General features: G+C 40.1%; 1 pseudogene; it reads left to right on the top strand.

The window, feature by feature from the left end:
• Nucleotides 1-1,627: 1,627 nt before the first annotated feature.
• Nucleotides 1,628-3,552, top strand: LOC137976696 (uncharacterized; annotated as a pseudogene).
• The last annotated feature ends 7,808 nt before the right edge of the window (nucleotides 3,553-11,360 follow it).

The following is an 11,360-nucleotide window of genomic DNA, read 5'->3' as shown; positions in this document are numbered from 1 at the left end:
GCACACACACAAAATAATAGTTTCTTGGTCTCCATTTATGAATACTGTCTATGATCGATGTTGACGCCTTTAAAAACATTTTCTGTTGCCGAGTGACTCTTGGTAACCGATTCATTGGCGTTTTCATTAAGTTGCAGAATCCATATTGCTGCATCTCAACAAAGAGATGGCGGTCTTGTTGGTGTTCCCACACCAACTCCGTTCGTTCCCGCGACTTTTAGTGCCTTAAGGTAAATCAACATAGGCTTCGATTCTTTGGAAAATAAGACAGAAGCAATTGCGAAATAAGTATATTTGATGACATGATTTCGAGTTTCCTAGATAAAAGCACAAGTAAATTTCCCAGACAAACAAAATTGCACGAGCCCGCGGGGCTGATGACATGATTTCGAGTTTGCTAGAAATAAGCGCAAGTAAATTTCTCAGACTAACAAAGTTGGTTGAGCCCGCGGGGCTAATAATATACATAAAAAAAGGTGTAAAGATTGAAAAGCAAAATAAATGAAAAAGTGGCAGCATGCGCTTCAATTTCTATCTCCTCATTTGCATATGCGAGATCCCGTGCGTGGTGAAGATCATTTCAGCGTTGCATTCGGTGAAGGAAGATCCTAAGGATTTAAGCTGGAGTTATCGTTTTAAAATCTCTTGCATCGACGCTTCAGCCATTCTACTAGTTTCCTCTACTTACAGACGAAAGTCTGTACGAGGGCTAAAGTATTCTTTGAGATCGAATTTTCAAATATTGGTTAAGATTTATTACATTTAACGGCCATGTCTCAAGACCACGAGAAACTACGCCCACCCGCCATAGTAGAGTCAAGTGTCAAACGTCACATATCTGCTGAAGGAGCTACTGAAAAGCAGCTTCGGAAGGGTGTTAATGCTGCTGCAACAACTGCCCGAAAGGGAAAAACCACTGCTGGATAGGCAGAAAAGAGTTGCAAAGCGGCAGGCGACCGCGAGAAAACAAGCTCTATCGTTGGCGGGAAATCAAGCGGCGAAACGAACGGCCACAGCTTCTTCCTCCAATTTAGTTGAGGAAATGGATGAAATAAAACAACAGCTGAAACGTACAGCTTTCTGGCTCCCTTGAGAGCATAACACCAGTGATTACTGAAATTAAAGCGACCTACGACAATTATAACCAGGCCGTTCATGGCGACAGCGACGCTATAACGCGCTTATGGACGTGGAGCGGATTGTAACTTGGCATCCACTGTGTCATCTGTATCAAACCCGCATGACGAACCCCGAACGAAAAGAGCAAAGGAAGTATCCAGCATGCTCGCTGGTATGGCAAAAGTGGTACACAAACAGCAACAAAACGGCGAGGATGTGACGCTTGAATTAGCAGAGTTGGTAAAACAACTGCTTAGCAAAGGAGAGGCCCGTGATGAGTTGATGAAAAAAATTCCTGCGCGGGGCAACTGCAGTCGTTTAGAAGTTGTGCGAGTCAACCCAGAAATATTTAGCAGCGGTAGGAAAAAAGTAAAAAAAAGAAGATGTGTCATGCTACAGAAAGCCCAAAAACCCCTGCTAAAAGGGTATTACTTCAGTCACTAGATTTCTAGATGACTTCATGAAAGCCGAAAAAGGTAATAAACCTGCCCCCTCTGCAGCAACTATTATGAAAACCCTTTCTGACAGCATTTCGTTGTTAGGTGATGCTTCAGATGAAATAGATCTCAGAAGGAGAACTCTGTTCAGATCAGACATGAAGACTGAATACAGACTGCTGTGCAGTGACAAAAAACCGGTTGAGAATGGCCTGTCGTTTGTATTGAACTTGGCAAGTCAGTTAAGGATTTGTTAGGGGCTAGTAAAGTGACTTCTAAAGTAACATTGAGACTAAAATGATCTCACAGCAGTAGTCAAACGTTTCAGGGCGGGTCAGAAACCAGGAGATTATTCCCTTTCTTAGACCGCGGCAGAGGCGCTATTGCCAAGCAGAGAGGCGGGTATCGAAATCCACCACAGAGGAACCCACCTCCTTATCGGCCTCGACGATAGTGACAAAACCAAGAGAGAAACTTGTAAATAATGTTCAGGTGAGCGCTAACTCTAGTGACTGGCCAGTGCCAGGAAAGTCTGCTGTGCAATTTGAGAGAATACTGGTCAGCAACGATACTATGCAAGCTGGTCAATTAAAGTTTTGCCTAAGACAATGGCAAACAATCACGTCTGACAAAGTAATCCTGGATATTGTAAAGGGTTATAAACTTGATTTTATTACAATGCCAACTCAGGCTTTCCCACCCCAACAACCAAAATTTGAGAAACATGAGGAAATGGCATTAAATACTCTCTTGGTAGAACTTATTCAGAAAGGGGTGATCGTAAAATGTTTTCATGAAGATGGAGAGTTCATATCACCAGTTTTTCTACGACCTAAGAAAAATGTAAATATCGCATGATATTGAAAACAGCATATTGCCCACATCCATTTTAAGATAGACACCCTTCAACCATGTATAAATTTAATGAAGAAAAACTGCTATATGGGCTCACTTGACTTGTCAGATGCATATTATTCTATTTCCATCAGTCCAGAATCGCAGAAATATTTGAAATTTAGAGTTGGGCACCAATTAAACAAATTTATTACATTACCCACCTGCACCTGCACCAAGAATCTTTACTAAACTCATGAAACCAGTGTACTCCACATTGCAAACCAGAGGCCACATTTCAAGTGGTTACCTCGATGACAGATTTTTACTTGGTGATACAACTGATCAATGCAAGGCGAATATAAACGATACCCACTTCACTCCTTTTGGTGACCTGGGCTTTAATGTGTCAAGGGAAAAATCAATCACCCACCCAACCCAGGTTATAGAACATCTAGGGTTTGTACTGACTCTATTAACATGACATTGACTCTCCCTGAGGAAAAAGTTGATACAATTATAGTTGGGAAGTGATATTTTGGAAAGCCGGTCTTGTTCACACATTCTACGACATGTAACAAGGTTACTCGAGACATTGGCTGTGGTGTATTGAAAGGAAGATTTCAGGATAGAACTGAATGGCAGCTACAACCAAGTGTTTTCAAATCGTTAAAAAGAAATGGGGAAGACCTGAGATAGATTTATTTGCCTCAAGGCATGATTATCAAATTAAGCCTTTTGTGTCAGGGCGTGCAGACCCCGATGGCTATGCAACTGATGCAATGTGTTTGAGCTGGAGAGATAAATATGTTTATATTTGCCCACCTTTCACCATGCTGTCCAGCGTTCTTCAAACGTTGCAGGAAGATCAGGCCAGAGTCTTAGTTATAGCCCCACTGTGGATAACGCAAGTTTGGTTTCCAAAGATGTATCAAATGTTAATCAGCTAGCCAGTACTTTTACCGAAGGAGGCCTCCCTTTTCCAGTTACCAAACGACAGGACCAAACTGCGCCCTCTGTGGCCCAACCTTCAACTGATGGCACGTCTCTTGTCAGGACGAGACTCAGACAACAAAACATTTCAGCGCGACATTGGGACATCATCATGGAATCATGGAGGACAGGCACCACCAAACAGTGCAGAATGTATTTCAAAAAGTAGAAGAACTTTGTTAGAACAACACATGCAAATCCCATTCATCCAGCTGTGGGGAATGTTATTAATTTTTTGACACACTTTATGATACTGGAAGCCGCTATTCAGCCATTAACACTGCCCGATCTGCATTATCGTTAACAGTAGACATTGCGGATGGCCCTTACACAGTGGGTGAACACCCCCTGATAAAGCGATTTATCAAAGCAGCTTTCCAGCCCAGGCCACCACTTCCGAGATACCAGTCAATATGGATCGTATCCAAAGATCTGGACGTCCTTAAAACTTGGAGCCCTGCAAAGACTCTGAACTTGAAATACACCTTATTCCAAAATGGCCGCCATTTTAGTATTCTTTTGTTTCCATGCAAATTGGCCCTTATGACCTCTCTTTGAAACGTAAAATTCAAACGAATACTTAACCTTGAACGAGGTCATAGGAGTCTCATAATTTAATTAGCTTGTGAGATTTTTATTCTTTTTTCTCAAATTGTTATATATGTATTTTTAACTTTCTTAACTTTTCATAATTGTAATGCGCATTTGTTCAAATTTTTGTTAATTTGCGCAATATAAGTGAATAAATTATTATTAAATTATTATTATTAAATTATTATTAGTAAGGGCCAATTTGCATGGAAACAAAAGAATACTAAAATGGTGGCCATTTTGGAATAAGGTGTATTGTTATATGTTGTGTATGTTGGTTACTGGCCAAAAGTGTCAATCAGTTTATTTAATGGACATCCAACAGATGTCTAAAGGGAAGTCCTCATACAAGTTTCATGTTGACAAATTAGAAGTAAAGCAGTCTGGACCTGGGAAGACACAACCAGTGCTTATTTTGCCTTGATATCCTGTTGATAAACGCTTGTGTGTAATGACATACTTAAAGGAGTATTTGATAAGAACAGAACCAGTTCGTAGCGCTGAACACACCAGATTATTTCTTAGTTATAGTAAGCCACTCCAGCCAGTTTCCCAAAGTACGATTTCAAGGTTGTGGGTTGAAATCTCTTTATTCGTTTCGTTTGTCACAAAGAAAACGAATAAATCCATTCTCGGTTGGTTCAGTTCAGTTGGGAGACTAAGGGAAAGGGAACCCGAGTGTAAATTGTCTGTTAGAATACGTGCTCCAATATCATGACTTAACTAGCCAACGTAGCCACATATATAACCCGCAACGGTTTTAGTAGTTTAATAATAACCTCTTGGCCAAGTTCTTTTTTGGCGTGTTTATGGATCTCGACTTCGTTTCGGTCCATAAACACGCATAAAAAAAAAAAAAACTTGGCCAATTATCCAGCCATCTTGACCTCACGCTTGGTCAATAACCCATATATATAACCGTAGTTTGTATCGTGGTATTTTGCCAAATATTTGAACTTGATTGAAACTGTAAATAGACGCGTCTTTATTTGAGCATATAAAAGAAAGCGTTACATTCAATAAAAATCAGTCTTTACTCCTACTTGTGTGCGATGCGTATGTCCTTATTGTAACATGACAACATTAGTAAACCAAACAGGTACAATATACATTGAACTTGATATACTGTTAACTAGATTAACAAATTACCCAAGGAGCTAATAAGAACAGAAAGGTAACAAAGTAACATTAATTAACATTAAAAGGAAGACCGTTGCAGAACGGGATTGTTCTAGGGAAGAACGAATATTTATATGCATTTACTGAAGATGACAGGGGCATAAATTTTTAATCGTGCGACCTCCTAGTCCCCTGAAAACCTAGGTTTATCTCGGCTGGGAAAGAGATGCATGCTGAGCAATATAGGGCTCTAAAAAAGTTGTTTTTTGTCAACTTCCCCCAATCGGATTTTCGGGGACTTTTGATATGTTATAGAGGACATGTCCCTGGACCAAAGACCGTTAAAAATCCTTCTTTTGCAATTAGTGGCAGGTTGACCGACTTTTGGCGATAAAATGCCTGGACTAGTATTTTTTGCCGCTACATATCTGTTTGCATTTCTTGTTCCTTGGAAAGGTCTCATCGAGAAATTGGATGAACGAGAGGTTGAAGGTGTGGGAAATCTGGCACGAGAGCCGGAAAACAGGAATATTGCTGACTGAGAGCAAACTTTTACCAAGGGCACTCAACGAGTAAATTAAGCGAAATGCCTTTGCACGACATTTCTAGGCTCCTTGTAATGTATAGACTGACCAGAGAGATGTTTTTATTACCTAGAAGAATTTGATCTGTTCGGATATCTTAACTGAAAATTGAATTGCCCAAAACGTTTAGGGAATGAAATCTTTATTTCAGAATATGTTAGCTAAACGTTCCCTTCCAGAAAACTATTTGCTCATCAGAAACTGCTAGGAGACCTTTTTAAGTGCCAAAAATTGCAAAAATAACCTTTCCGAAAACGTAAGGGAATACTTGCCGAATCTTTTGGGTTACGTTTTAGTAAAGAGGTCTCTAGCTTTTTGTAACGTAAAACTGAAATTCATAGGAAAGTTTGACTCCACCGAACACATATTTCACCGAAGATTATCATTGGTGCCCCTGTTTTACGTTATGTGAGAAGCATCACCAATGTGCAAGATACTCAAGGATGCGTTCGATTGGGAAATCTGGATTTTAGTTCTTCAAACCTGGATATTTCAGTATTTTTGTTTTTAATTTGAAATACTAAAGCTTGTTTTTGTGTTTACATTTTGAGGCCATCAAGACCGCCTAAATGTCAATAAAAAGTGCATTATTACCACCAGCCTATCCCCTAATGTTTAACAAACCGTCTGATACCATGTCGCCGTGCGTCTGACGTCAGTCTCTGAATTGGCCTCGCTTTCAGAACGAGGCCGAAAGAAATCAATCGAGGATAGATTAGTATAAGCACAGACAACATACAACGAAACATTAACTTAGTGTTGTCGTATCAAAAAGTACGTATGGCTTAAATGCTAGAGAGTTAGCATTAGTTTTTCAATCTTGTTTCGCTTGGGAAACCAAGACCTTAGGAGTCTGCGTATCCAGTAAGCCAAATTATAAACGCATTTGATTGGTTTTTCGCTGATCTTGAAAACTGGTGTGAGCGTCCTTAACATGAAGGAGGCTACATTGGTGGCCCAAATGAGCCTGTTCCCCAGATAGTCAGGGAGCATTTGTCGCGAAAGTAAGTCCCGTGGGAATTTCGTTATGAAAGCAAGCAAGCCGCCTATCTAGGACCCTTAAGAAAATGCCAAATATTGTAGACAATTTGTTAGCTTGTACCGACAGCTTTTAAGCAACTGCTATTCTTGAAAGAACACCAACTTCTCTTCCACCTAAAAGATTGTTGCAATTTGGTAACGTAAACACAAGGTCAATCAGGAACAAGATATCTCTTCTCCCAGTACATTCATCAGGCTATAGAACAACAAGTCTGCAGAGTTTTTGCATCATGTTTTGGATAGTGGACTTGATGTTTGTTCGGTGACTGAGAGACCTGGCTCAATGATCAAGACACTGTTAGTCTGGCCTCTTTTTCACCTTCAGGATTTAATTTCAAGAATTTCCCCGGACCATCTGAGCGAAATGGCGGTGGTACGGGTGTTTTCTATAACTTGAGCCTGGGTATGTCCTTTTTTGACGGTGGGCAAAAGTCGTCCTTTGAGTTCTCGGAGGGGAAGTTAACTGCGCATGGCAGGATAATCAAGCCAGTGGTCGTCTATCGTCCTCCTTATTCTAAGGAACATCCTGTACAAGCACGTGTATTTTTCCAAGAGTTCTCTGCTTTTTTGGAAACTACTGTTTTATGTCCTGAAGTCTTGCTAGTTTCTGGTGATTTTAATTTCCATCTTGATGATTCCAGTGATGCTGGTGCCAGAAAGTTCAGGGAACTCATGGATACGTTTGCTTTGCTGCAACATATTACCACCCCTACGCATGTTTCTGGACATATACTGGATCTTATCATCTCACGGTCGTATAATGACATTAATATATTCCCTCCAAAGTCGACATATTATATTTCTGATCATTGCTTTGCTGAATGTCAATTATCTATCCCTGGTCCTAATATGCTGGTCTAGGAAGTTTCTTATCGGAAGTTCAAACAGATTGATATGGATAATTTTAGATCGGACATTGCATCATCTGTTCTGTGCAATTCACAGTGGACAAGCTTCGAAGAACTGGCTCAGTGTTATGATACCACTTTGTCACAAATCTTGGATAAACACGCCCCCGTGAATACCAAGATCGAGATCCGTGAATACCAAGAAATCGAGATCACAGCAGGATAAGGATGCGTATAGGGAAGTTTGCATCAACTACTCTATGCTTCTGAAGAATGCGAAGTAGAGGTATTACTCCGATCTCATTGAAGAATGTGGTGGCGACACAAGAAAACTGTTTCAAGTTGTACTATCCTTGTCTAACAAGCCTGAAGAAAATCAGCTTCCTCCCCATGATGATCCCTGCAAGTTAGCTGATGATTTTGGAGAGTTTTTTGCCGGAAAGTTGACCTAATTATAAATGCCATTGATGCTATATATTACTGTTATTCCACCAATTCTAAATGTTCCTGCATCTGAGAGCAAGTTTGAGGAGTTTGATGTCCTCTCCGAGGAAGAAGTGTCTGATATTATTATGGGCTCTTCTAATGCTAGTTGTCAGTCAGACCCGATACCGACATGGCTGTTGAAACTGTGTGGCGATGAACTAATTCCAGTCATAACTAAAATGATTAATCTATCCCTTCAACAGGGACAAGTTCCAGACAGTCGGAAAGCTGCTTTAATTAGGCCGTTGTTAAAGAAACTGGGACTTGAACTAGTCAGTAAGAACTTTCAGGTCGGTCAGTAATCTGCGTATGGTCTCCAAATCAGCTGAGAAGGCAGTTGTGGGTCAGCTTTTTCGGCATTGCTCTGATAATGCTCCACTTCCAGTTCATCAGTCATCCTAACGTCATTTCCATTCAACTGAGACGGCTCTTCTTAAAGTCCAGAGTGATATACTCTCCAACGTGGACAAACGGGAAGTAACTCATCTCGTTCTTTTAGACTTGAGTGCCGCTTTCAACACTGTCGATCATAAGATCCTGAATCAGATTTTGGAATTTGCGGTGATGTTCTGAAGTGGTTCAGATCATATTTGACTTGAAGGGTCAACGTGTAATTGTTAATCAGCAGTCCTCCAAGACCTTCAATTTAAACTATGGTGTTCCTCAGGGGAGCTGTTTGGGACCTGTCCTTTTTCTATTGTATGCATCAAGGCTGTTTGAGGTTGTTAAGAAGCACTTTCCATCAGTTCAAGGATACGCTGATGATACTCAGTTGTATGTGTCGTTTCGTCCAGATTCGTTTGCTGCTCAAGATCAAGCGATCAAGGCTATTGAGAACTGCATGGCTGATGTTAGGGCTTGGTTAGTCTTACACAGGTTGATGTTTAATGATTCAAAGACAAAATTTCTAATCATCGGTTCGTGGCAGCAGTTATCTAAGGTTACCATAGGTTCAATTAAAGTTGGTGACTGTGACATTCATCCCCTTTAGCATGTTAGAAACCTTGGTGCATGATTTGATAACCATATGTCTATGAACACTCATATAGGAAAGGTGTGTAGTAAGGCATTTAGGGGGCTTTATAATACTACGCAAACTATCTGTCTGCAGAATCAACAAAGTGTTTCATTCATGCGTTTGTTACATCACATTTAGGGCGCGTTCGATTGACCCTATTCCGGAATAAGAATACGTGGAGTGATGATTAAAACGGTATGTTTGGCGCGTTTCGAAGCAGCAAAAATAGCAAAAATATGTTTAACATAGCATTTTAGCGGATGTTTGACAATTTTTATGTGAATCACCGTAAAAGCGAAGGATTTCTGCCTTATATTCCATGCATTCTTATTCCGGAATACGGTCAATCGAACGCACCCTTACATTATTGCAACTCTCTTTTGTATAAGCCTCCGCAATATCAATATGATCGACTTCAAAAAGTTCTTAATGCGGCGGCTCAGGTTACATGCTAAATTCCTAAGTTCGCCCATATTACTCCGGTACTTAGAGAACTTCATTGGTTGCCAGTGAAATTTAGAGTAAAATTTAAGATTGCGCTTTTAGTTTATAAAACGCTGAACGGCCTGCGGATACAATATTTATCTGAACTACTTGTTGTAAAGCCTAGAACTAGATACAGCCTGCGGTCTGATTACGAAACATTGCTTTTAATCCCTTAGGTGACACGGAAGACTTTTGGCGATCGAGCTTTTTCCCATACTGGACCAGCAGTATGGAATGCTTTGCCATCTATGTAGCCTTAGAAACTGTAGGAACATTGACTCTTTAAAATACGTTTGAAGACTCACTTTTTTCAGAAAGCTTTTAATTTGTAATTTTATATTCTTATTACTATTATAATTTTTGTTTTATTTATTATGTATATTTTTTCTTGCACATATTGTAAAGCGCTTTAGAATATTTTAATAGTTAAAGCGCTACGTTAAATGTATCATAAATAAAATTATTGCTAAACCAGGTGCAATCAGTAGCCTGTATTTCAGCCGCCTTCTCTGCTCTTATCAAGCGGAGGAGGCTACGTTGATATGGATATGAAGTGATAGATAACCAACGAGGCGCGTAGCGCCGAGTTGGCTATAGTCATGTTATATCCAGCAAGCCCGAATAGAATAATTGTTTTATCAAAAACTCCAGGATCAACAACTCTTCCACTGAAGCATCGATTTCTGCCTCGTACAATTCCGGTCCAAAACGGTTTTTGTCGGCCATTTTTTCTCAGAGCTGCAAAAATGTTTTCAGCTCGCTTTATTGCTGACGCGCTCCTTGGCCATATTAAGTACAGCAGGTATATGAACTGATAGCCTGTGTCCGGCGAGCCAATGAAAATGCTGGAAATCTGATATCCTTAGTTCAGTTTTTAATAATAAGATATACACCTCATTCCAAAATGGCCGCCATTTTAGTATTCTTTTGTTTGATTGCAAATTGGTCCTCTTGGCCTCGCTTTTAAACGTAAAAGAATATATAACCTTGAACGAGAAGCCGGTTCAAGCCACCGTAAAGCCATGCCGCTTACATATATTTTTTAAATCTATTTTTCTATGATTGCCTTTTACTCTGATCAGTTAAGTTCTCACTGGAGGTAAGTATTTTTAATAAGTCAACGATGGTGTTTACTAAATCATTAAGCAATAGAGGACTTTTTCCGTGTTTACACAGCCTCATCTAAACACGAGGGGGAGTTGGGAGAATTCTCGACAGTTATACAACCTGAGACACAGTCGAGGGTTTGCGTAACTTCGAGAATTCTCCCAACTCTTCGAGTGTTCAGATGAGGCTATGTAAACACGGAGAAAAGTGCTCTATTGCTTTTAAAATTCTACAAATGGAGGAAAATGCTGGTTTTTTTACTTCTTGATTGAAACATATTTTCTCGATACACGCTCATATTTCCTACCAGCCAATCAAAACGCGCGTCTGACAACACATAGCCAATCAAAATTCGAGTGATGTCACAGCCGTGTTTACATACTTTCATCTAAACACAGCTATTGACCATGCTAATTATTTCATACATTATAATATGTAATACATCCGCCTACATTTTAATACAATAGCCCAAGGCGAAGGAGCAAGACACCAGATGGTAGCGATAGATCTAGAATTAAAAGAAACGTTCGTTTCCATGCAGGAGGAAAGTCCTCCATTGTGTAGCAGTTCGGTGGATGAGGCAAGTCCTGGTAAACGAACAGAGAAGCAAAATCAACTAGAAATAATGCGTTCTGACAGGAAGGTAAGTAATCCTCTTTTCCAAGGCTTTACCTTTCCGGAAAGAGGAAAAAGCATG

This window comes from Montipora foliosa, chromosome 11 (genome assembly GCF_036669935.1).
Source record: "Montipora foliosa isolate CH-2021 chromosome 11, ASM3666993v2, whole genome shotgun sequence".
In the NCBI taxonomy this organism is placed as follows: domain Eukaryota; kingdom Metazoa; phylum Cnidaria; class Anthozoa; order Scleractinia; family Acroporidae; genus Montipora; species Montipora foliosa.
This window is presented reverse-complemented; position numbering and strand designations above follow the sequence as displayed.